Source organism: Acomys minous (genome assembly GCF_964271855.1).
Source record: "Acomys minous genome assembly, chromosome: 4".
Taxonomy (NCBI): domain Eukaryota; kingdom Metazoa; phylum Chordata; class Mammalia; order Rodentia; family Muridae; genus Acomys; species Acomys minous.
Window position 1 is genome coordinate 54,095,646 of NC_140486.1, and position 23,547 is coordinate 54,119,192.

Genomic DNA, 23,547 nt, shown 5'->3' on the forward strand with positions numbered 1-23,547 from the left:
TATTTGGTGACAGATGGACCCTGAAGGACTTGTGTTTCCTGCACCTTCAGATAGTTTTCTTTTTGACTAATCATGTATTAATCGGTGGTTATGTCCCTCCCTCCACCATCACACACAAGTTATAATATTAAACATGCTATATACAGAGCTCAAGCAGAGTCAATGCCTTTCCAGTGCTCCTGAAAAGGGAAGGGAAGATGGGGAAAAACAGAATAGAAAAGAATGTTGATTGTGTAACTAGGCCATTTAATACTGCTTTTGTTGTGTTAAAGCAGAGTTGATCCCTCTATACTAATCGAGGTAGGCAACTTTTCATGGCTACTAACAGGTACGAAGAAAATTTCCTTGAAAAATTAAGAGTACTATGCACATTATTATTATTTTTCTGACCCTTTTTATCCTCTTGATTTTCCTGTTTATTCGGTATCAATCTATACATACACTATTTTCCAGGTATTGTACAAGCTGCAGGAGTCAGCTCTGTAGAGAAATAGGCCAAGATTATTTTTTTATTAAGCTTCTTTACTTCGTGTTTTCCCCTTTGTCCTTAAGAGCTGATTGTATCTTTTTCTCTGGAATCGAGTTGTCCATTTATTCTCATTGCGTCACGATGACTTGAGGTCATTATATTAATGCAGGACACAATTCAGTTAAGTTGGCCTTAAGGACCTATTTAATTCCTTTTTCGGTTGCTTTTCCTGTGGAAGGAAACCAACATGAATAAACCAGAATCACTCATGACATAGTTATTCTAACTGCTGCAGTATTTATTTGATTTTTTTTCACAGAACAGAAATTCATGAAACCGACTTTCTGGCTATATTTATATTTGTTTTCAAGGAATACAAATTCTTCTAATTGAATAGATTGAAACCACTCTCCTTTTTTTTTTTTTTTTTTAGTGTTTTAGACCTTAATCTCATGTAAACACTATGAACACCACATGGTAGCCTCACTCAAAAGAATTATATTCTTTCTGAGCAATAGTCAAGAACTGTAACAAGCTCTACAGAAACATAATAAAACACCACAAATAAAATACTCTTTCTAAATTACTTGGCATACCTCTCTAAATAAGGGGCTCATTTAAGTGGCAAAGTACTTTGATGAGAGGGACAGGACATCTGCAGAGCACAGTGAATATTACTGTGGAAAGTAGAACCATGAAAAAATAGTGCAATTAACCAGCATGGAGCAAATTTACCACACAGTTTATATGTCGCAGTATCCCTGGTAGAACACAAACTTTCTTAATGGATTTAGAGAAATAGTGTGGTTTACACCACCCTAAAATGTCCTACTTAGCATCTAAAAAGGGCACTACTAGATTCACTTCTTTGTGTCACGAGAAAATCCCTGTTAAAATGGGAATGCTCAGGAGGAGGTAGTGCCCCAAGCGATGTGGAATCACTTGTATATTAGCACAGATTAATGCATCTAACAATTCTAAAGAGTAGAACAGAGCTGTGGCCTAGAAAGAGATGTTTAGGAGGGCTGGAGAGACTAGAATATCACGAGTGCTGTGAAATGACTCCTGAAGGAGAGCAAGATGTAGAGAGACAACTTGAAGGATTCTGGTTAGCAATGGCTCTTCCATGTTTGAGCAGAGGTAGAGAGGAACCGTAATTCACACGGAACCCGACAGGTTGGGAATAGAAATCTATCCTCATTGCACTCCGGCTTTGTTTGCCAAGCTCCAGTAAATTCAGCTTTCTTTTAGTTTAACTACACCGACTACCCTTTTCCTGACCCTTTTCACTAATATTTGTTCCTCTAACTCTGAATAACTTTTCTATTTTTTTACAGAGCAAGCTTTAGTTCAATGTTTAGATCTAAACATGGGTACAGATCATCAGAGAAGATGGCTTTGACTCTGCCAGTGGTTACACAGTGTCCATTTCCTCTCCATCTCTCTGTATAAACTGCCTTCGACAGTAGACATGGTTGACTCCTCTTGGATTTCATATACACCTATACCTTTTAATTTGGCATCCAAGATGACAGGCTCATTTTTCCTCTTTATTAGTGTCTATGACTTAAGCCTAGTTCTTATCTTTTCATCTTGTATTTCTCTCTGAATTTCCATGCTTGTTTATCAACCCTCCAACCAAGCTTTCCTATGTAGAGTCCTAGAAGGTTATGCTAGTGGTTCCAAGCTTCCATTAATTTTCCTTTGCACGTGTGGTAAAAGCCAACATATTGACAAAGTCTCTTAAGCCCACGATGATGAAGTAAGTAAGTCTATGATTTGATAAGGGATTGACTACAACTAAATGGCAAGCAACCTGCCCAGCATTTTAAGACCATAATTTCAATCCACAAACTGAAAAACAAACAATGAAGAGGTCTTCAAGGACAGCATACTTTGCTTATGCCATTTAATGCTCTCTTGTTGAATCTCATTCATTTGATTCAATCCTCACTGGCCTCTTTGTCCCTGGAGTGTGCCAGACGCTTGCTCATCTTGGCATGCTTGTATTTGATCAACTCTTCTGGGAAAACACTTCAGTGCTTACAGCTGACCTCATTACTTCTTCATCTATTTGCTTCAGGGTTTAAATGCTTCTTTTCAATCCAGTTTACACAAGCCCTCACTCTAACTCCTGAAAACATTCATCATCTGTTTTCATAGCTGTATGTACACACACATATTTACATGTATATACTCATATATAAGTTTTTTATCTAGGTTTCACAAGTGAGAGAGCATGCAAAGTCTGTGTCTTCTTGTGTCTGGCTTATTGCTATTTGTTTCTTAAAAGATTTGCCACAGTCTTTCTTAGTCTTTTCTAAATGCAACACAGTGTCTGAATTTATAACCAAAGACTCATAAAGTCCAGATCAGTTTCTGGTTCATAGAAGATGAGCCAAAAGATTGGATGAGGGAATGACAAAAGTATTTACTGCCCCATCAACTTTGTTCATGCCGGAGCATATCTCTGATCTTTCTCATCTGTAAGAAGGGGGTGATGCTGTCATTTCTCTTGATGGTTCTGAGAGAAAATGTAGGAACAGCTGCTTCACACACTGCTTGTGATGAAATGGACACTTGACTTCCTCAGTAGAATTCAACTGAACTGCAAAATAATGGTGAAAACAAAGCTGTTGGGGAGAAGGCACCTAAGCCTTGTGTTCTTTTGGGGAGTCCAAAAAAAAATCCATCCATTGTAGACATAAAGTAACCAGAATGTCACTTTATGGCCTTTTATTTTCTACCATTTCAGCTTGAATTATTTAAAGTTCTTATGACTATTATCCATTTCCCAAGAGCCTAACTGTGAACGGAGAACAAATTATAATTAAAAATTTCTGCTTCTGCCGTATGAAGCCTTTTTTAGAAACCTGGATGTGAAGGTAATATCAACCTTATGACAATGATCTAATATAGAATATGAAAGATGCCTAGGAGATATTGAATCGGTTGAAGGAAATTAAAAGAACTGAAAGCCTAATCACACCAGGCTGCGGATGTGTGACAGACACATCCTTCCGCTTGCACTAGTTCTCCAATGAAGAGTCTTTATAATATCCGTCATGCCCCCAAAGGCCAGGATTTCCATCAGCCTGAAATTAAAGAGGCTCTTTCAGATTCTTCTGGAGTAACATAGCCATTGAAATTCCTCAGTAGCCATCTTTGATGACGACTGTATGTGCTAATTAAAGTTATTGTGGTCAGTCTACACACTGAACCGACTTAACGTCATTCTGTTATTTTGCACACAGAGAGAAACTCTGGGGAGACTGTGGGCCTACAGCAGAAAGACTCCTCAGCATTTCCCTTGTTTATTCAGTGATTATAATTAGGGGGCATTTGTTCTAAAGCCAAGTGACTTGTAATTATATTTTGTCTGTTACACTAGCAATTTCTTTTAAAGGGCATGGTTTAGAGTTCCACTGGTTCTTAATAAGCCAATTACATGGAGTTGGAATGAGAAAAAAAAAAGTGTCCTTATAGTATGACCTATAAATTAGCTAATTGCTAGTAAAGTAAAGTGACATGGACACTATTTAAGCGTGTCTGAATAGCTCTAGGCAGCTATATATTTACCTCCGTGAACTCACGCTCATATCTTCAAGTGGAAAGAGTAAAATACTGTATGTAGGAATATATTTAGAGTTTCAAGTACCTACTGATATTTTCAAGCATTAGTAGATCAGTAACTCAGGGTCTTCACTCAGGTTTTATGCTTTGGAACTAGTAGGCTTGCTTTCATACCTCTGTTGTTTGACCTCAAATTCAGAAAATTTTAAAACTTGCCTTCAGATGTGCAGGCTCTTTGAAGAAAGCCTATGTTCAGAACTAAGTATTATTTGGATTAAAGTTGTTAACTCAATATTGTAATTTTAGATATCATGTCAGTTTGTTTCCAGACGAATAATGAGGAAATATTCTCATATTTCACATAAAAGCTGTCCTTATTGGTATACTGTTATATAACATGAAAAAAACCTGCAGACATAGACATTTGGAAATATTTAGTCAGAATAATCTAGATTGAAAATGTGAATATGTCTATTGTTATGTTCTGTGATTTGTTCATTGATTAAAGATAGTCTATAGTGTGCATTATCACACAAAGGGAAGTAGTTGTCTTTAACATAAAATGTTTTTGAGATGAAAACATTCAGTTTTGTGAGCTGAGATTTTAAAAGAGGAATAAAACAAAAATCAAAATATTTTACACTTTTATGTATATCCTATACAAAAAGAACATGCATGATGGCCAAGGAATGAATTAAATGTAAAAACATTAGACTCTAAAGGAGGCATGTCGTTTTTTGCTAGCCATTGGTTCAATATGAACCTTTGTTTCACACATGTGTAATAATGCTAAACACATTGTCCTTGGAGATAAAAGTAGAATTTTTCAAAGCTAAAATTAGCTATTTTGAAAACTGATTGTCAAAGCTGTCACAAACAACTTCTATATAAAAATCTACTTTTATACATTAGAAAATGGTTTACATTATTAAATGCACTGTTCTTATTATTCAGGTTACATCATCATCATCATCATCATAATAATAATAATAATAAATCTTGGAGAAATATTTTTATAGAGGACAAAGAAAAGATATAGGTAATTTATTGAGTTATGTGGTGATAAAGTCAAGTTCTGTACAAGAAAAGTCAGTACATCTTCATACTTACTTGTCTGTTACAATATTTTGTTTTTAAATGATGCTTTCATGATTTAAAAATTGAAAATCAGCATTTAAAAAAAATCAGTATTTCACACTGGGAATGGTGTCATATGCCTTTACTATTTGCACTATCAAAATCAGAGGCAGGAGTACTGAAATCCAATGACAGCTTTGGTCATGTAAAGATGATGACCTAAAGAAACAAGGCCATTGATAACAATCACAACAAAGCAGCCATTATTTCTTTTTACAGCATCCCTACATGCTGATGCATTAAGGAAGAGGGAAAGTTCTGCAATGTGATGTGAGTTGATGTCCTGACATCTCTTCAGATGTTGGTCTTGTGGGAGGAAGGCAGAGGTGGAAATTACTGTCTGGTGGTTGGACTTTTCATTTAACCTTGGTAGATTGTTATGTTTGGACATGCTTTCCTCTCTCATTTAAGCTAACTTCCAGTTTGTTGTTTTCATTTAATTACTCCTTTATTTCCACTATGTCATTTTTTTTAATGGAACAGTTTGTATTTTCCACTTCTATGCTTTCTTTAAGCTATTCTTCTCTGGTGTCTACCACTAATAATTGAAGAAACATTACTAGGCTCAAATACAAATGACATTCACCAGTGATATTTTTTTGAGCTCCTCAAAGGTAGCCAAGACTGTTTGATCACGACACTATGGTGAGAAGTGCTGCTTCCTTACGTCATCAACAGCAATGTGCTGAGTCATTATTTTCAGGCCTCTGTGATGATCTCGTGGTTCATTGTGACTTTTCTGGAGAACACATCTAAGCATCATTGAAGGATTTATCATAGACATGAGTTTTTTCACCCTAACACTCCCTCCAAACAATGTACCATCTTTCTTCCTTCCTTCCTTCCTTCCTTCCTTCCTTCCTTCCTTCCTTCCTTCCCTCCTTCCTTCCTTCCTTCCTTCCTTCCTTCCTTCCCTCCCTCCTTCCTTCCTTCCCTCCTTCCTTCCTTCCCTCCCTCCTTCCTTCCTTCCCTCCTTCCTTCCTGATTGCTGCTGATTATAACCTTGGCAAGGAACCTTGTGGATCTTGTAACTTTCAGGTGTTCCTGAACCTTGTGACTTGAATTAAGTTCCTGGGTCTTATATATTTAATTTAACTTCCTGAGTCTAACAAATCTCTTTCCTCCCTCTGTGAGGGATACTTCAGAGGAAATATCTATATAACATCTGTTAATTCCCTTTCCCTAACATCTTTCAGATCCATTTTTAACTTTGTAACTGCAACCTAGCAGTAGTTCACAGTAGCGGTACCCTCATGTAACGACACTCCTGAGACAATGTATACATCAACATCACAGAAGAATCTCAATATTAATGCCCGCCATCATATCTGTGTTAGCCATACAACTATTAGTTATACTGCGAATAACTCAGGCCTAAGCATGTTCGCTATCTCAAGTGCTTTGACAAAGCACTTGCGCAATCTATGTATTTTTAATCTTCTTCTATATTCAAAAAATGTTTGTGAAATTCATCAGAATTGTCACATGTACCTACAAGTTTTATAATCATTGTGTTCTAATGACATAATGTTTTATAGTGTAATAAACATTTTATTGTTATCTGCATATATGGTGTTCAGTTGAATTTCTTCTGTTTAATCAACGGATATCACCTACTCATAGATTAATCCATCCATATTGTTTTGAACTTCTTCCTGAAAAAAAAAAAAGCACGTTGTGCTTTTCTCCTTATCATGTTTGTTCATACCTCCTTTTTTCTTTTAGGTATTGCCACTGAGAGTTTTTTCCCATGGAGATTATTGTGGTAAAATAGTGTTTACTTTTAATTGTTTCTGAACATTTGAAAGGGAGTCCTCTACCTTTAAAGGAAAGTTTCCGGAGACATTTGAGAGTTTCCAATATGGCCGATGTTCATTGACACACATGTACACGTGTGCGCACACCCCATCCCACACTTCTTGACACTTTATGTTGCTCGATGCCTTCTCCTTGGTAATTAGGAGAAAAAGAATTTGTTCTGCTATTTGCTCCTCATGCTTCTCTTTATGAATATATTCCTCTCCTTGGTCACTTCCCTTTTCTCTGCACGTAAACATAGATTTTTACTAAGTCCAGGTCCTTTCGCCTCCTCAACGATTGTCTATAGGGTGCTGAACGATCATCCATAGGGTGCTGAACAATCATCTATAGGGTGCTGAATGATCGTCTATAGGGTGCTTTGAGTGTGAAGTCTGGTGTATGTTTAGCTTATACTCGAACTCAATCCACTTTGCTCAGCTCAGTGAGCACACATGTTTGCTTCAGCAGCTCGGATTGTTTTTCCAGTAGAAGCTTCCTCAGACATGGTTCCTCTGGATCCTAAGAAACCCTCTGTTCCCTTTTTTTTCTGTTGAAGGTAGACAATTTCTATAATTGTATATAAATATGAATTTTTATATGTTTGCCTATAGGTGAAAGTTCAACATCCTTTCCACTGGTAACCAGAAAGGCAAGTAACATGATCCTGGCCCCAGAAAAATGTCATTAGTAACAGTGAAGACTGATAAGAGTTTTATATTCATCAAGAACATACAGGGCACACAGATAACAATGTCTCATATTTAAATTACTGTAAAAGAAAAGAAACCACCGTGTATGAACTTTTAGTGCCATAGAAGTTTGTAAACAAAGGCTAAATTATCATTTTTACATACTTACAATTGCTGCGATGGCACAGCAATCAGAACGTGACTGGACTACATACAGGTCACGTGGGTAGGAAACGATCAAAATAAGTAACTTGAACTTTTGTAAACAACAAGGTGATTAAGTGATGAGTGTGGACAGAGTCCTCTGGAAGTAAATCATATGTGCAATGTTTAAAATGACTTTCGGTTAAGTGAAATTAGTGACATGGTGACAGACATTTAAAAACATTTGTATTACAGAAAATATTAGATAAACACATAGCTTCTTCATAAGGGGATTTATTTTCTTCTCCAAATTGTCTGTCTTAAGCATATGACTTTGGTGATCATATACCAAAGTTCATTACATGATAAAATGTGCCTCCTCAAATTTAGGTGTTACAATACACACTGACTTAAATCTTAGATGGGATGGATTTGGGGAGATTTCAAAAAAAATCCAACTAAAAATTAGCTTGTTTTTTTAATCATACAATTTAAGAGCTCCTTTTTTATGTATCTTTGAGCTAATACATGAAGCTTGGTGGAGAGAGTGGAAGAAACAAAGCCAACACGATGAACGTAAATAACATCTGAAAAGCCATTGATCACAGGAGTGCAGACACTACCATTTGTATTTCTGTAAATTTAACTGAAATATGAAAATTATTATTTTTAAATCCTCAGATGAGTAATATATAAATCTTTAAGAATAAATGATCCCAGCTATATTTTAAACAAGGCAGTTCTATTATAATCAATTCAAGTTTAGAATGCAGCTCCGAAGACTTCACATATAGAAATTACATTTACTGTTTGATAAATACTGTGGTTTTGATTAATAGGAGCTGAAAAAATGTATGCAGTATCTGCAAGTTATGAGGTATTCTCTCAGTGTTCTCTAAGCCAATAAACTTAAAACAAATCATCTTGACCTTTGCACAGTGAAGCTTTGGCCACTGTGATTTATATCACTAGGTCACAGTACCTGCAGAGACAGATGAGAGCTCACTGAAGACCATTGCATTCTTGACATTAACCCCTCTCACAGTTAGGCAGGTTACAGACAGACTCTCTTCTCTGTGCTTTGTGCTTTGTGATTGTGGGCTGATTTTAACCCAGTTCTAGGAGCTATAATTACCCACTCAGCAATTTTAGGAATACCAACAAAGATATCTCAGCAATTTATGAAATATATCAACTCTTTTAATATTTTAATAGTAAAACATTGGTGTTTTATTTTAAAAAGAGAAAATAAGACATATGAGAAATTAATATCACCTTAAGTATTGCAAGGAAATGTCATGTTTAATACTTTTTATAACTTGAGAAGGCAAAAATCAATCCTGTCAGGGAAAGCTTTCTGGCAAGCATCAGGAATGTCAGAAAAACATAGAGCTTAATTTTCATATTAAGTCTGGATGTTCATTGAGTTGAATTTTGCAAAGTTCAGTTAATCAGCAGAAAGAAAAATACAATGTTGAATAAGACATGCCCCCTTCTTCACTAAAAAGCCAATGTTACACTCATTTATCCTCATAAAAGATTGCTAACTAATCCAAGCTCTAAAATATGAGTTCATTATTTTAAGAATTTCCTTACAAAATCTGTAGTGTTTCTTCAGGGATTTGTGATAAAGTCTGTGAAGAACAAGTATTGCACATAATAAATATGGAATTACTGAATAGTCTGAGCCTTGGTTTGTACAACGAAGGGAAATGCTTGCTGATTCACATTTTAACAATTAATTATACTCACTGATGGAAAACAATTTCCACATTGCAGTGGATGTGATTGTTTTCTGGAACAAATGAACAACTTTAATTTATACTGTGTACAGCACTTGGCAGTAGCGAGCATTGTTGATTGAGGCTGATGGCGGGAGTAAAGGAAGCACAGCAGAGGTGATAGGACTGGACAGCCTCCAAGACACTCATTAATCATGTGACTAATCTGAAAATGAATGCATTATGCAAATTATAGGTCAAAGAGGCTTCCTGGCTTGGAGAGATACCAGCATGTGAAATTATGTGCAGCCTAAACACTGAACCAGTGGGGGCCTGGGATGTGTCAATGTCATGCTTTAATTGGAATATGGTAGGTGGGTGGAACATATTTTAGAATTAAACAAATTTCCATAAGATGTAGCGTGGTTAAAATGACATCCAATGGTGCAGAAAAGCACTTCGGAAATTGTCTTCCGTAAGACCATGAAAATATTCAATCTGTTCCATGAAGTAGGGATGGGCCGTAAAAATACTTAAGTGGCCTAGTTTCTCTAAATGCTACTATGGAGCAATTTTGCCTAAAACTTCCCCTCTATGTGTGTGAGTGAAGTCTACTCCTCTTAAGACAGGAACAGAGAAAAATTAGAGCCTAATTACCAATTCTGTTTTGTCTTCAACGATTCATTCAGTTTTGTTCAGATCTACTTACTGGAAACTACAGCTGACATTTTCTTCTACTAACCTTCCTTCTTTAAAATAAGAATACATTTTAAAAACTAAATGTTTGTGACTGCCTTAGCTATATCCAACTAATCTTTCCATGTTGCCATGGGAAATTGGAATGTCTTAGGTATATTTACATAAACAAGGTTATTGACTGGCATTCCTATTGGTTTCTATCTCACATTTTGGAATAAACAAATTTTAAAAATTATCGCTTTGGAGAGCCTTTGGAGTGGTAGCAGGTGCCATGTTGCCTATCAGTAGTTCATGCTTTGGTTGTTAATTGAGTATCTTATTGGGTATGCAGCACACTTTAGCAAGGTAAGCACAGATCTCCGAATATTAGGAAGGAGCTCAACTTTACAAAGCTGGGAGACTCTCCTCATCTTTTGGTTTTGCCCACATAGTGAGAAGTACAGAGATACTAGCTGATCAAAGCTGACAGATGGCCACATGTGTCCTTGTGTAGTAATTTTTTTTCCAAAAAAAAAAAATTCCACCCTGCTGAGAATCTCATTAAAGTTCATGACGCTGTAAAGGGAGGTGGAACATTCTACCCTGCAAGGGAAGGGACACTCCTTCAGATTCAGGAAGCAAAAGTCTCAAAAGGATACAAAAGTGTCTGACATTGAACAGATGCTCTAGGCCTCTTCCTCCGTAAGTGAATGAAAGCGATAGGGACTCCCAGGAGACACTCTGAGAGCAGTTGAGCTGCCTAGAGGAAGCCCCAACTCCCCAAGCTTCCTGGAAGGCAAACAATCCAGCTGGAAGAGACTTCCGTCTTTCTTTTTTTTTTCTCCTTTATTAATTTATTCTTGTTACATCTCAATGGTTATCCCATCCCTTGTATCCTCCCGTTCTTCCCTCCCTCCCATTTTCCCCTTATTCCCCTCCCCTATGACTGTTCCTGAGGGGGATTACCTCCCCCTGTATATGCTCATAGGGTATCAAGTCTCTTCTTGGTAACCTGCTGTCCTTCCTCTGAGTGCCACCAGGTCTCCCCCTCCAGGGGACGTGGTCAAAGGTGGGGCACCAGAGTATGTGAGAAAGTAATATCCCACTCTCCACTCTACTGGCTTTCATGCTGCTCACAAGTCAGGCTGTGAGCTCATGGTTTCTGGCTTTTGTGAGTCTTCATCATGGCCGTGGGAGGCTTTGGTGATGCAACCGTCTTTGCTTTACTGTTCCTGTTTGTAGGCCATCATGCATATTTCTGTATGTAGCTGACTGAGTTGGACTTTGGTGGTATCCTTACTGTGATCTGTCATCTTTTCTCCACCTGGGATAGATCAGTGTTTGTTTACGACTCCCCACGAATAGTCTTATACAGTCCTTAGGGACTATTTATTCCAGTCCATCTAAACTGTCACAGCTCGTGGATATGTCAGATGTTCTCAGAGGTGTGCTGTTAAAGTGCATGGTTCTTTAGTAGTAAATAATTATAAGAATAGAGTAATTATTTTCACTCCTTGCTTAACATTTTTTTATGCTTCACTGAAAATAACATTAATCAATTAAAAATTTAATGATTCCCTAGAATAAAAAAATCTTTGTTATATAGGTACCAGTCAGGTACATAGCAGAGTCTTCCTCATTGCCCCCAAATTACCCATACAATGTCCACCAACAAGCCGCACCCTTACTCTGTTTTCATATATTTTAAAGTTTATAAATATTACCAAGTTCACTGTGGCCCTTCCTTGCCCTTCTCCATCTTCTTCATACATGTGTGCACATATTTATGCACAATACTTATCTATGCACTCTCCTATATTGCTTATGTGTGGGCTATTGTGTACTTTAACATACTAGTAGACATTAGTGTGTGTGTGTGTGTGTGTGTGTGTGTGTGTGTGTGTGTGTGTGAGAGAGAGAGAGAGAGAGAGAGAGAGAGAGAGAGAGAGAGAGAGAGAGAGAGAGAGAGAGAGAGAGAGAGAGAGAGAGATTGAGATTAGGTGAATGTGGAAGCCAGACACTCATATTGGCATGTATTTCTCAGTTGTTTGCAACCTACTTTTTAAGGCCAGGTTTCATTCACTGATTGGCTATGCTGGCTAGCCAGTGAGTTCAGGAGAGCTGCCCAACTGTGTCTTCCTGTACTGGAGTAACAGACATGCACTATATGTTTGGTTTTTATGTGGGATCTGAACTCAGGTCAACATGCTTGTGAAGTAAGAACTCACCCAATGAGACATCTGCCTATCCTGGATTGCAAACTGTGCCTTTTCAATCACCAGAGACTTCCATAATCAACTGGGAGTTGGAAAAGGAAAATATTAAAGGAATGTAAGTAAGCAAGTCTAGAAGGAAACCTTATAGGAAGCTTAGCCAACTACTTAGGACTTGTGAAGTCACAGATCTTGGTGGAAAACCTCCAACTACAACTTGAGTAAGCAAGTATATGTCCCAACAACAGTCTAAACATGTGTCCTTAAGTATATTTGTCCATGTAAGTAGAGTTCCTTACTGCCTTTTCAAAGACACTTCTCTTTGCCACAACAGATACCACTAAAAAAGACTACAACCAATAAAAACGCAGAGCTGTAGAGCTCAGTCCTCCTGGATTCATCTACAAAACAACTCCAGCACCTAAGACTCAGGGAGCATTGTAGAAGAGGGAGCAGAATAATTATAAGATCTGTGGGACCAGAGAAATTACTGTGATTATTAGAAAACTTACAATGTCGGAATCCACATCCATAAAGTTTCACCAACACGACCGCCTAAACATGCTCTGAGCAAGGATGACAGTAGACATGCCAAAGTGTGTGGAGCAAATCCCATGAAACCCCAACCCTACAAGAACTACATGCAGCCAAGGAAGCTTGGTGGTGGGAGAAATAGTCTTTGGGGAAGAGCACACCAAGTGCTTATCTAATACCAAATTGGTCAACCCTGAAAACACACATGTAAGTCACAGTATATCTGTTGACCATATTATATTTAAGATTACATGTGTATGTTAATATACACATATGCATGCAATAACAATTAATGAAAAATGAGGCCATGAGTTTGAACAAGATCAGGGAGGAGTATATCAGTGCATGATGAGAAAACAAAGGGCAGAGAAAAATTCGTAATTATATTCTAATCTCAAATGTAAAGAAAAATGCATTTATTTGGACATCTTTCTGGACATCTGAGTGCAACATGGGTTTCACTAAGCTGAGATCAAGGAATCAGAAGGCCTGTGTTAATTTTTGCAATGAATTGAAGGGATCTTTCATTATTTTCATCCCTGGCTGGGGGAGGCTGCCTGAATTTCTTGCTTTAAGCCTCTCTTATACCGTCACCCATTTACTTTGTCTCTAGACTTGTTTGCTGATTCACATCCCTTTGGTATTTTCCTTTTCCAACTTCCATTTGCTTTTTGGAGTCCCTGGTGACTTAAAGGGCACAGTTTGAAATCCAGGATAATCTCTATTTTCATCTTAAATCCATTTTCCACTTTAGTTTCTCTTGTAACATGATGTAACACATTTGTAGGTCCTGAGGATTAAGGCACAGGTGTGTGTGTGTGTGTGTGTGTGTGTGTGTGTGTGTGTGTGTGTGTATAGGGTGCAGGCAATGTTATTCTGCCTCCACAGATGTCAAAATATATTAAAATTACAATTCCAAGAAATGAATTGAAATGGTCCAGATACTCACTCCTTCTTTGTTTTAGTGGGTTGACTTATGCAGGGGCTGCCTCAGTAGAGATTGTGTCTATCTACTCTTATCTAACTTTTTAAGGATCTAGCTGTAGGGACTATAGACAAAAGACTTATATATATAGATTTTTTAAAAAGTATCTTCCAACAGAAGACAGCATTTGAATTACTTGCATTTCTTAAAATTCTGAATTTGTCTTACTTAATATATAGACACAATAACTAACAAAGAAGTCAATTATTTTATCTTATTAATTGTGCTATTCCCAAACTAGAATTTCCAAAAAATTACTCAAGTTCATGTTAACTAATATTTAGATCTATGATAAAAGATTTTTGAAAATATTGTTAGATCACGTTGTGTGAAGAGGCAATAAAGCAAAGTTGAAAATAGGTAAAATTAGAGTAGAATTATATATAGAGAGAGCGTGTGTGAAGAATAAACTTAAATTTGAATTCTATACCACTGTATCTAAAATTAAACTTATTTTGCTTCTATATACAAAAATTCAATACCAGTGAATTAGAAATAACCTCGTGAGTGACCGATATTCTTGTCCTTCCTCACAATCGATTCTACCGATTGGAAGTGCCTTGCCAACATGGCTTTTGTTCTCTTTGTGGTAAAATATATTTTTTGAAGTTTTACTGAAGATTGGGTAATTTGCTTTCTTTTTTCTCTTTTCTTGCCAGGGTTGGGTGTGTGTGTGTGCCTAAATCCTGTTTACATAGATGCCCTTAAGAATCAGAAGATATCAAACAGGACTTCATGACATCTCTTAATCATTTCCTCAAATCTACACTCAACTCAAGTCCCTTGAGTCCACCACACTCTGTCACCATCAGACTGAGAGTTTATTCCTGTCCAGCAGGCTGAACATGCCATCTATGGGCGGAGCAGAAAAGTCTGTGTCCCTAATTCTCTGTAAACAGAGACAGATCTTTGCATCTTTTTAATCCAACCCCCAAGGCTTTGTGAATGCTGCCCTTCATTGACTCAAGTTGAAGCTCTTATCCCCCTGTGTTTTATCAAACTGCTATCTTCAATTCAAATGTCTTTCTAATGTCCTCAGGCATTAAAGAGAAAACAAACTTAGAAAATTGTACTAGTCTCCACTGCTACAAACTATCCATTGTCAATATTGTTAGGAGCCTTTTAAGATTATAGTTACAACACATAAGCCATCATCATCATCCTCAAGTATTATCTTAAGCCTCTCTTAAAGTCATTAATAAAATGGTAAACACAGTATGGCAAATGGAAGAATAATCTAGAAGATTTTCACCACTCTGACAACAATCTGTGATTTATCATGGTGGAGGAAGCCGTTCAAATACTTACTGACCCTATCAATCATCTTTGCTGTCAAGTTGTGTTTCTCCATTTGTCAACTGGGATTACAAGTCAAGCCCCTATCTGATACCCTTTTCCCTGCACAATTGTGATTCAAATGCCACCATGCATTTCTTGGAATCATAAAACACCATTTATCATACAAAATAGCTTTTCACTCCATTGAAGGAGACCTCAAGTCTAACTGCATATCTTGGGATTTCATTATCTCTTTAGAGATGTTAATTCTACCTTCTGGTTCTAAATGCTATTCTCTTACTAAAAGAGAAAATAAGAAGGCAACGAAGTGCAGTATTTCTAGTACGTGTCAGAATTCCATGTTGCTCTTTTTATCATTTACTTTTCCTCAATATATTGCCTGTGTGTCTCCTGTGGATCTTCTCTGAAGACTGATAAAAATAAAACTAAAATGATCCTTAATACTAGGTTGATGTGATCTTGGTTCCCATTGTGTTTCTGGCTTTATGGTGCCTGGAGTTGTAACTAGTTTTGAAATTCACTTAATTTACACACTTGGACAAATTGATGCAGACTAGCAATATAAACACATTCCTCTGCCCTATAATCGTAGAAACACGTTTTTAGCTGTCAGTTATATGAGTCATGAATACTAATAAATAACAAATTAATTCTCTTCTTTTCTAAAATCCATGCTCTTCTGATTTTCTCATTGGTAGGTAGTATGTATGTGGATAGATATGAATGTAATAAACAGTTTAAGGTAAAAGAATCATCCTATATTACAGTCTAAACAACTTATGTCACCATGAGTCTTGACATTTCAAAAAATGTGTATCTAAATTTTGAATATCAAATCATGTGAATTCATCACAGTAGCAAAGAATATTATTTTCCCTTATTTAGTGTCTATGAAAATAATAACATAAACAAGAATGTGTTAGATGTAAGGGAACAAAGTTAAAAGTGAAGAATATTCTGAACTTAGAAAATAGGAAAGTTTCCTTCTTAGGAAATTGTATATTATCTTTTCTTGATAGTTGAAAATGGGTCATGAAAAGAAAATGAAACATTTATCTTCTCCAGATATAAAAAGCCTTTTCATGTAAGAGCTTGGCCAGAAGACCTAGATTCACAGTGACAGAGTTGTGCCTCATGCAAATCTGCACATTCTTTTCTTACAGTGAGAATAGGAAGTGCTATCCACTGGCTCGTGTATGGGTAGTGGTGCAAATCTGGAATGTTCTGGAAACTTTACAATGTGGGAACAGGCTGAAGGAAGTACATCATGGGATATGACTTTGAAGTGTTTACTTGATCCCCACTGGTTGTTTTCTCGGTGTCTGGTTTTATTCTGCCATGAGAAGAAGCAGCTTCCTCAGTCTACACTTTCAGTGACATGACATTTTGTGCAAATGTGTAGTGCAGGTGTCCATCTACTGGAACCCCAGAAACCATGGTCAAAGTAAATCCTGTATCAGCTTAAGTTGTTTATATCATCCATGTCCTTGGTCACATAAAGCAGCTAACACACTCTCCAGACCAATCTTATGTTTCCATAAGAACATTTAACACCAGAAATGTCCCATTCCTGTAATTTCACCTACTTGGGAGGAAGAAGCAGGGTTACTGCAAATTTAAGTTCTCCCTAATCTACAGAATGAAATCAAATTCACTATGCCAATATGCACATCCTAATACTCCTGTCTGAATACTTTTAAAAAAAGAATATATTGATGCATCTCAATAGTACATTTGCTTAGAAGGTATTAGGACTGAGTTTAGCTCCCAATGAAATATTTTACTCATAAACAGAAAGACTTATAAACTATTTCCTTGACCCTTCTTAAGATAGTTTTTGTCCTGTTTGCAAAACATGATAGATTCTGAGTCCCTGCTTACTAGTGAAGGGGAGCACACTTGCTTTTCTAGATTTCTTATTCTCTCTGCCCTCGTAGTTGGTTTTGTATACAAGCCCAAGGTCTTGGGTCTTTCCTTTCAGCTTATACCTGCACTATTTGTTCCTCTGTGCTTTTGGCGTGTTTGCAGATATTATAGCTCAATGTTTATTGAAGAATGCTTCTGGACCAGCTTGCATAGCCTGGTAGCTTATTAAAATGTATCTACCCATTGCCACCTTACTAAACTAAGATTTGCATCTCAACAAGATCTTCAGAAAAAAACCTGTCTTTCTGGAAATGTTTTAAAACACTGCTTTAGTTTATTATTCAAGAAACAACTACAAAAATCAATGAAAATTATTCTCCCATCTGTAGAAATTTAATTTCTGCACCCCTAAGAGGATTGATGATTCTTAAGTCATCAAACTTCACAGAAGGCAAATATGGACTCACTTATGTCGTGTTCCTTTCTGCTAAATTTAATTCTGGTGTTTGTACATGGTGTTTTGTCACTACAACCCTGATGTGCCTTGGCACATAAAACCACTTCGCTCTTCTCATCTGTCTGAGAAGAAAACGAATGAATCACCATCTCCTTCTCCCCTCAAACAAGGTCCTTTAGGATGCTTCTCCCACCTTGAATCTTCACAGGTCTTGGTGCCCTTGTGCCTTCTTTACCTCTTTTGTTCACTGAGTACATCACCGCCTCTGCATTGCGTTTGCAGTAACTTCAGGCCTTTCCCCATTCACTTCTCTCATCCCTGTTGATCACTTCCCTCTAGGCCGCATCTACTTTCTCTTCTGTCAGCTGATCTTGTGCAAGAGTAGTCTTAGGATAAGATGTTTGTGGTTAATTATGTGTCCATATTTTACCTAACCAGCAATTTTACTGGCAATTTAGTTATGTACCCTAGAAGGAATTAAACACCAGGGTGGCCTTTGGAGACCATGCCACACCATGGGAAAATATTTGAGGACATTAAGACTCTTTGAAGTCATTCCCTACTCTGTTACCACGGACCATACTCATTAGCACTGTCAGAAAATCATTTATTCAGTACAAATACTAAACATCAAGAGGCTATCAGTATGTGAAATTGAATTGGCAGAGACTATTACAAACCGGACAAAACATGATGCATAAATAATATATTTCTTTACATAACATGTATTTTCTATTACAAACTTTTTTAAATTGGGAAAATTATATAACTGATTTTTAAAAATGTCCTTGTCTGTGAATAAAGGAGGTAACAATGCTTCATCATGATGCAAAAAGAATTAAATAATACAATGAGTAAAAACAAATGTTATGTCTGTAGTATTATAATATGAATCATAATAGAAAATAAACACATATACAAAAGTCCACAAATGCAATTATCCTCGCCCTAGAAAAAAAATAAATCACGCAGTGTCTTGCTTACCTTTCTCTGAAGAAGTTTCCATCTTGTCAGTGCTTTGTCTAAATCCTTTCATGCTCTGAATGTGAGCCTTTGTTGTTCTACATAGCTTATACCACAACATGGTTTGCAATTTCATCCTCAGATTTTATTCGTGGGCATCATAGGCACTCTGTAACCATGTGTGTTCATTAGACCAAGGTGAGGAGTCTGTAGGTCTTTGAGACTGACTGTAGAATTAATCTTCACTTCCATGACGGAATAATCTGTGTTTAAGCACATTCTGTCTGACAGAACCTCTGAAAGTCAGCTATCACAAAGATGAACAGTTTCCCTTTGCCATTGGTTAGAGACATCTTGGTTCAGAATATTACCCACTAGTAGACTTCTGGATATTCCAGTCTTTGGGCAGAGCCCTTCAGTCTCAGGGGATGGTGCTGGCACACTGAGCCTGATGTAAGATCAGGGGTCCGGGAACAGCACCAAACCTGCCACTGACTGAAGACTGTTGGTAGACCCTCTGGGTGGGTGGTGGTCCAATCTCTTGGTATCAGCAGGGCACCCTCATGCTGCCAGCAGGTAAATCTGGGTGTTGCCAACTTCCCTTACAAGAACTCATTTTATGTTTAGGGAAAACATTTCAGCTAGTGTGTTCCTCAAATATAATCCTCGCAGATCTAAGTAAACCAGATTCCATCCTCAGTGTTACAACATGGAAAACAACCCACACTGCCTCATAGTTGTTGCGAGAGCTTAGGGTTCAGACCTTCATTGAAGGCGAGATAAACCTGTTTTTGTTATGACCCCAAGTGTGGGATTGGAATGGGCTTGTGAGAACAGGTGAGGTTAATCCACTAGAAGACAAATTACCTTGTGTGGGAGTTTGATTGTTGCCAGCTGAAAAGATCCTATGAACAGACTCTGGGAGGAGATATATATAAATGAGCCCAAAACAAGAGGTGAGGCTTTTTGGAGACTTGGGATAGTTTTGGCTGTTCAATGCTCCACTTCAAGACGCTCCTAAGAACTGCGTGAGGGAAGGCTTCTGGGCTCCAGCTCCTGCTGAGATTCCAGGTTCTGATTACTCCAGGTTGCAGCAGAAGAAATCTTGCTGATTACGCCAGGAGAATCGTTCCTCGGAACTGATATCCTTACAGTTTTGTTACTCTTTAATTCTCTTTTCCTATTGTTTCAGTTAGTTGGGTTATAAGGGACATATGCTCGGTTAATAAGTTCGTAATAAAATATATTAGCTAAGAAAACTGAACCTACACTTCATGACAGTGGTGCCTCAACCTTTTTATTGGTGGAGAAGCATGTCCTTTTTCATCATCGTTCATTCCATAAATTAAACTAAGCTTGATTTCAATATCTTCTTCACAGCCAATAACCTTAACTATTCTGGATATTTCACAGAATATTTATGTTTGGGAAAGTGGTTATATCAGAGTTTAAATAATTTTCTCCATCTCCCCCTGAAACTTCAGCCTTTCTCCTTCCTGTGTGATGCCTTTGAGAACTAAGCCAGGACTGTCATTGGATCCAACCAGTGCACTGTGCTTTTTTTCTTTTATTTTCTCTTCCATTTTGATTATTTTGTTTATTTCCTTTACATCTTCATCACAGCTTCCCCTCCTTTCTCTCCTTCTAGACCCTCCCTCTCCCAACTCCTCCCTTCTACCTTGCCCTCTCTTTCTCCTCTGAGACAGGGAGGCCTCCCATGGTTATCAACTTGGCATAGGACTAGATGCATCGTCTATTGAGGCTGGAGAAATCAACCCAGTTAGGGGAAAGGGATCCAAAGGTAAGCAGCAGAGTCAGAAACTGCCCCCACCCCTGCTGGTAGGAGGGTCCCATGTGAAGACCAAGCCACACTTCTGTTACATATATGGAGGGGGAATTTACTTCTAAGAGTTTGCCACAGGACACTTAGCGAGGTGTAGTGCAATTTCCCATTTGCTTTTATGACTCCCCTCAGATTTTAAACTCCATGTGACCAGGCAGAACTGATGACTTACCTTTCAACAGTGTGGACCTCGTGCCCATCAGAGTATGCAGTGCATACTCTACACTCAGATGTGCATGGAATCCATGATTGATAAGCATACCGATGCAAATGCAGATGGGTATCCATTTGAATCAGCTGGGTTTAATCAAGGCAGAAGAGCCATTTCCAAGTACTTCTAATCCCTCCGTATATTTGTATTGCACATCACATACATATACTGTCTCATGTACAACAGATAGGATTTATGTAAGAAGACCTCCAAGAAAGGCCCTGAAATATCTTATGAGCCTTTGTATTATTTATTACCTTTAAAAAAATATTGGATTAACACCTGCTGCTTTGGAGACGTAGAGAGGCTCAAAGTCATAGAAAAACAGTTTCAGTGAAATATTATCAACAATATAATTTGGTTTGAGCGGTAAGTCATGTGAGAAACATTCAAGTATTATAGTATGTTAAACTCATGTAGTAAAATTCAATAACATTTTCTTGTGCTTTCTCAATGACATACTGTATGGATTTAAATGACCTCAATATTTACAACTGAAAGATTTTAAAATTTCTTAAATAAATATGCATTTTCTGGGAAATATTAAAAGATCTGTTTTCCAGACTACTTTGTCTTTTTAAATCGACCAAAACAATATATTTAAGGCTTATTGGAAATATATCCTGTTAAATCCTTTATGATCTTTTGCTGGGATAACATGCATTTATATGTGCAGTCAGAAATAGCATGTGTGATTTACGTTTCTTACAGTCTGGCTAGAAATTTACGGCATAGTGTGTCTTGAACTTGAATTGTGCTTCTTTGTTTCCAACGCACTATGACATGTGCTACTCTGTTGAGCCTTGTAGGAGCTCTTGCTCTTTATGTACAGCTATTTACACCTTACAAACAAGGTAAGCGGCTGACCAACACAGCATACACATCTTGTGATAGATCAAAAGCTTTATTATAGGTCTTTCTTGTTTTAGTTTATAACATTCTGTTGTAGAAGCAGAGCGAAGAAGAGACTCTGCTCTAATGCTAAGTACCCACATTTGGAGATGAATTTTAAGGTGGTAGGTGCCTCCATGAATGCAGTCCCATTGTGCTTTTTCTGTTCAAAGGCTGCAGCATGCAGCTGTGATCCTTTCTGCCTGAGGAAGCTTTGTGTACATTTAGCCTTTTGCTTGGGAAGATAAATGAACTCACTTCAGGACAGGCACTATAGGCAGATGGTTAAAATTCAGGAAAGTGTTTCTGTGCATCCCATAGCATTTCTGACAGCGTGTTTCTGCATGGGTAGCCTCACAGGGAGTGGATGAATGGGAACTGAAAGCAAGATTGTTTATAGAGAAGAAATGAAAGGGGTTTGTTTCTATTCAGGCCAGGAAGGTGACCCAGATTTCCTATACAAGAATGTATATGTGGATGTGCGTGTCTTAAAAAAACAGAGAGAAAAAAAAGTCTTGGCTCTGTGGCCTGATTTGTTCCCAGTCTGTTTCCATCTATTCTTCCTGAAGAGGCTTTCTGATCTCAAAAGAGGCTTCTGTTTAATGCATGTCTCAGGTGCTGGCTTGACAGGGCATCAGATGATCACGTAGAGTACCCCAGCCTTGGTTACTCAACACCTCAACCCCGGGAGGCTGTTTGCCCACCTTTGAATTTAAATAAACACACATGAAATCTGGGGCTCACTTGTGACCCTCACTTCATAGAGCCCTCCTCAGAGTAACTATTTCTGTATCAGGAAACCAAAAAATAACCCTGCACACCCTCCAAATATAAAAACAGCCAGGAATCCCACAGACACTGTCCTTCTAAGAGAGATATCAGGGACTGAAAAAGAGTAATAGGGTTAAAAAAATTAAAAATTCTTATGATTGCTCACATATTGAGTGTGCATTGGGTTCTTTTGTTTGCTTCTATATCAATACACATCACGTGTGTGTGTGTGTGTGTGTGTGTGTGTGTGTGTGTGCGCGCATGTGTGTCTTCCAATCTCCCAGAGCAAGGGAGCGTATAATTTGTGGGAGGTTCCCAGCATGCACATCAGAAAAAGCATCTCCTATGCGTGATCATTACTACTTTATGACTAAATATGTTTTTAAATTATTCATTTTTCCAGATGTGGTTTAAAAAACAGAGGCATGGTAATTATTGATGTCTCTGAAGTGGGGCTCTAAAAGCTTTTGGCAATGGATCTCTCGGCCCCTCCTTTATAATTTGAACAGTGAATGAGGTAGTACATGAACTTTGGGAATGCATGAGCTCAGGGTTCAGGAGCTGTCACATTAACCCACTGTTACATTTAAACAGGCCGCAGTACGTATGGTGGGTTAGGGGTCACCATGAGCATATACATGGATGTGAAGAAAGGAAGGCACTCAGGGGCCTGTCCAGGGCTTCAGATCCAGGCAAGCACACTCTAGGTGTCCTTATTCAGTGGTCCAAGGACACACATGCTCAGTATTTCCTGTATTGAGAATGCATCGCTGTTCTTCTGCCTTCCTTCTCTCGGGAAATACCAAAGCCATCGTCTTTCTGTGAATGTCAGAAGAGTAAAGGCTTCTACAATGCCGTGGCCTGTGCCTATGGTAACAGACGCAATCATGCGTTGCCAAATCCAGTATCAGGATGCCTTTTCATGTGTGCTTTTGCTATTTCGGTTTATCTGTTTTGCTATATTTATTCTACTTGTATGTGTAGGACGTTTTGCTTGCATGTGCACCACCATGTGTGTGCCTGGTGTCTACAGAAGTCAGAAGAGGGCATCAGGTCCCTTGGAACTTGAGTTACAGATGGTTGTGAGTCATTATGAGGACACCGGAAAAAGAACTTGGGTCTTCTGGAAGAACAAAGGCTCTTAGCCACCCAGCTGCCTCTCTCGTCCTGGCAGGCCTACACAGACATGGACCCACCTGCCTCTGTCTCCCCAGTGCTGGCACGAAAGCTGTGCGCCACCATTCCAGGCAAACCTCGCCTTGTATCCTAAGACACTTATAGGTCTCACTATCAACCATGTCAT

At 38.0% G+C, this 23,547-nt stretch overlaps 1 protein-coding gene across 6 annotated transcripts in view; it reads left to right on the forward strand.

Moving 5' to 3' along the window:
- RIT2 (Ras like without CAAX 2) overlaps nucleotides 1–23,547 on the forward strand; it is a 369,751-nt gene that overhangs the window by 117,527 nt on the left and 228,677 nt on the right. The gene's annotated exons all lie outside the window — the stretch shown is intronic.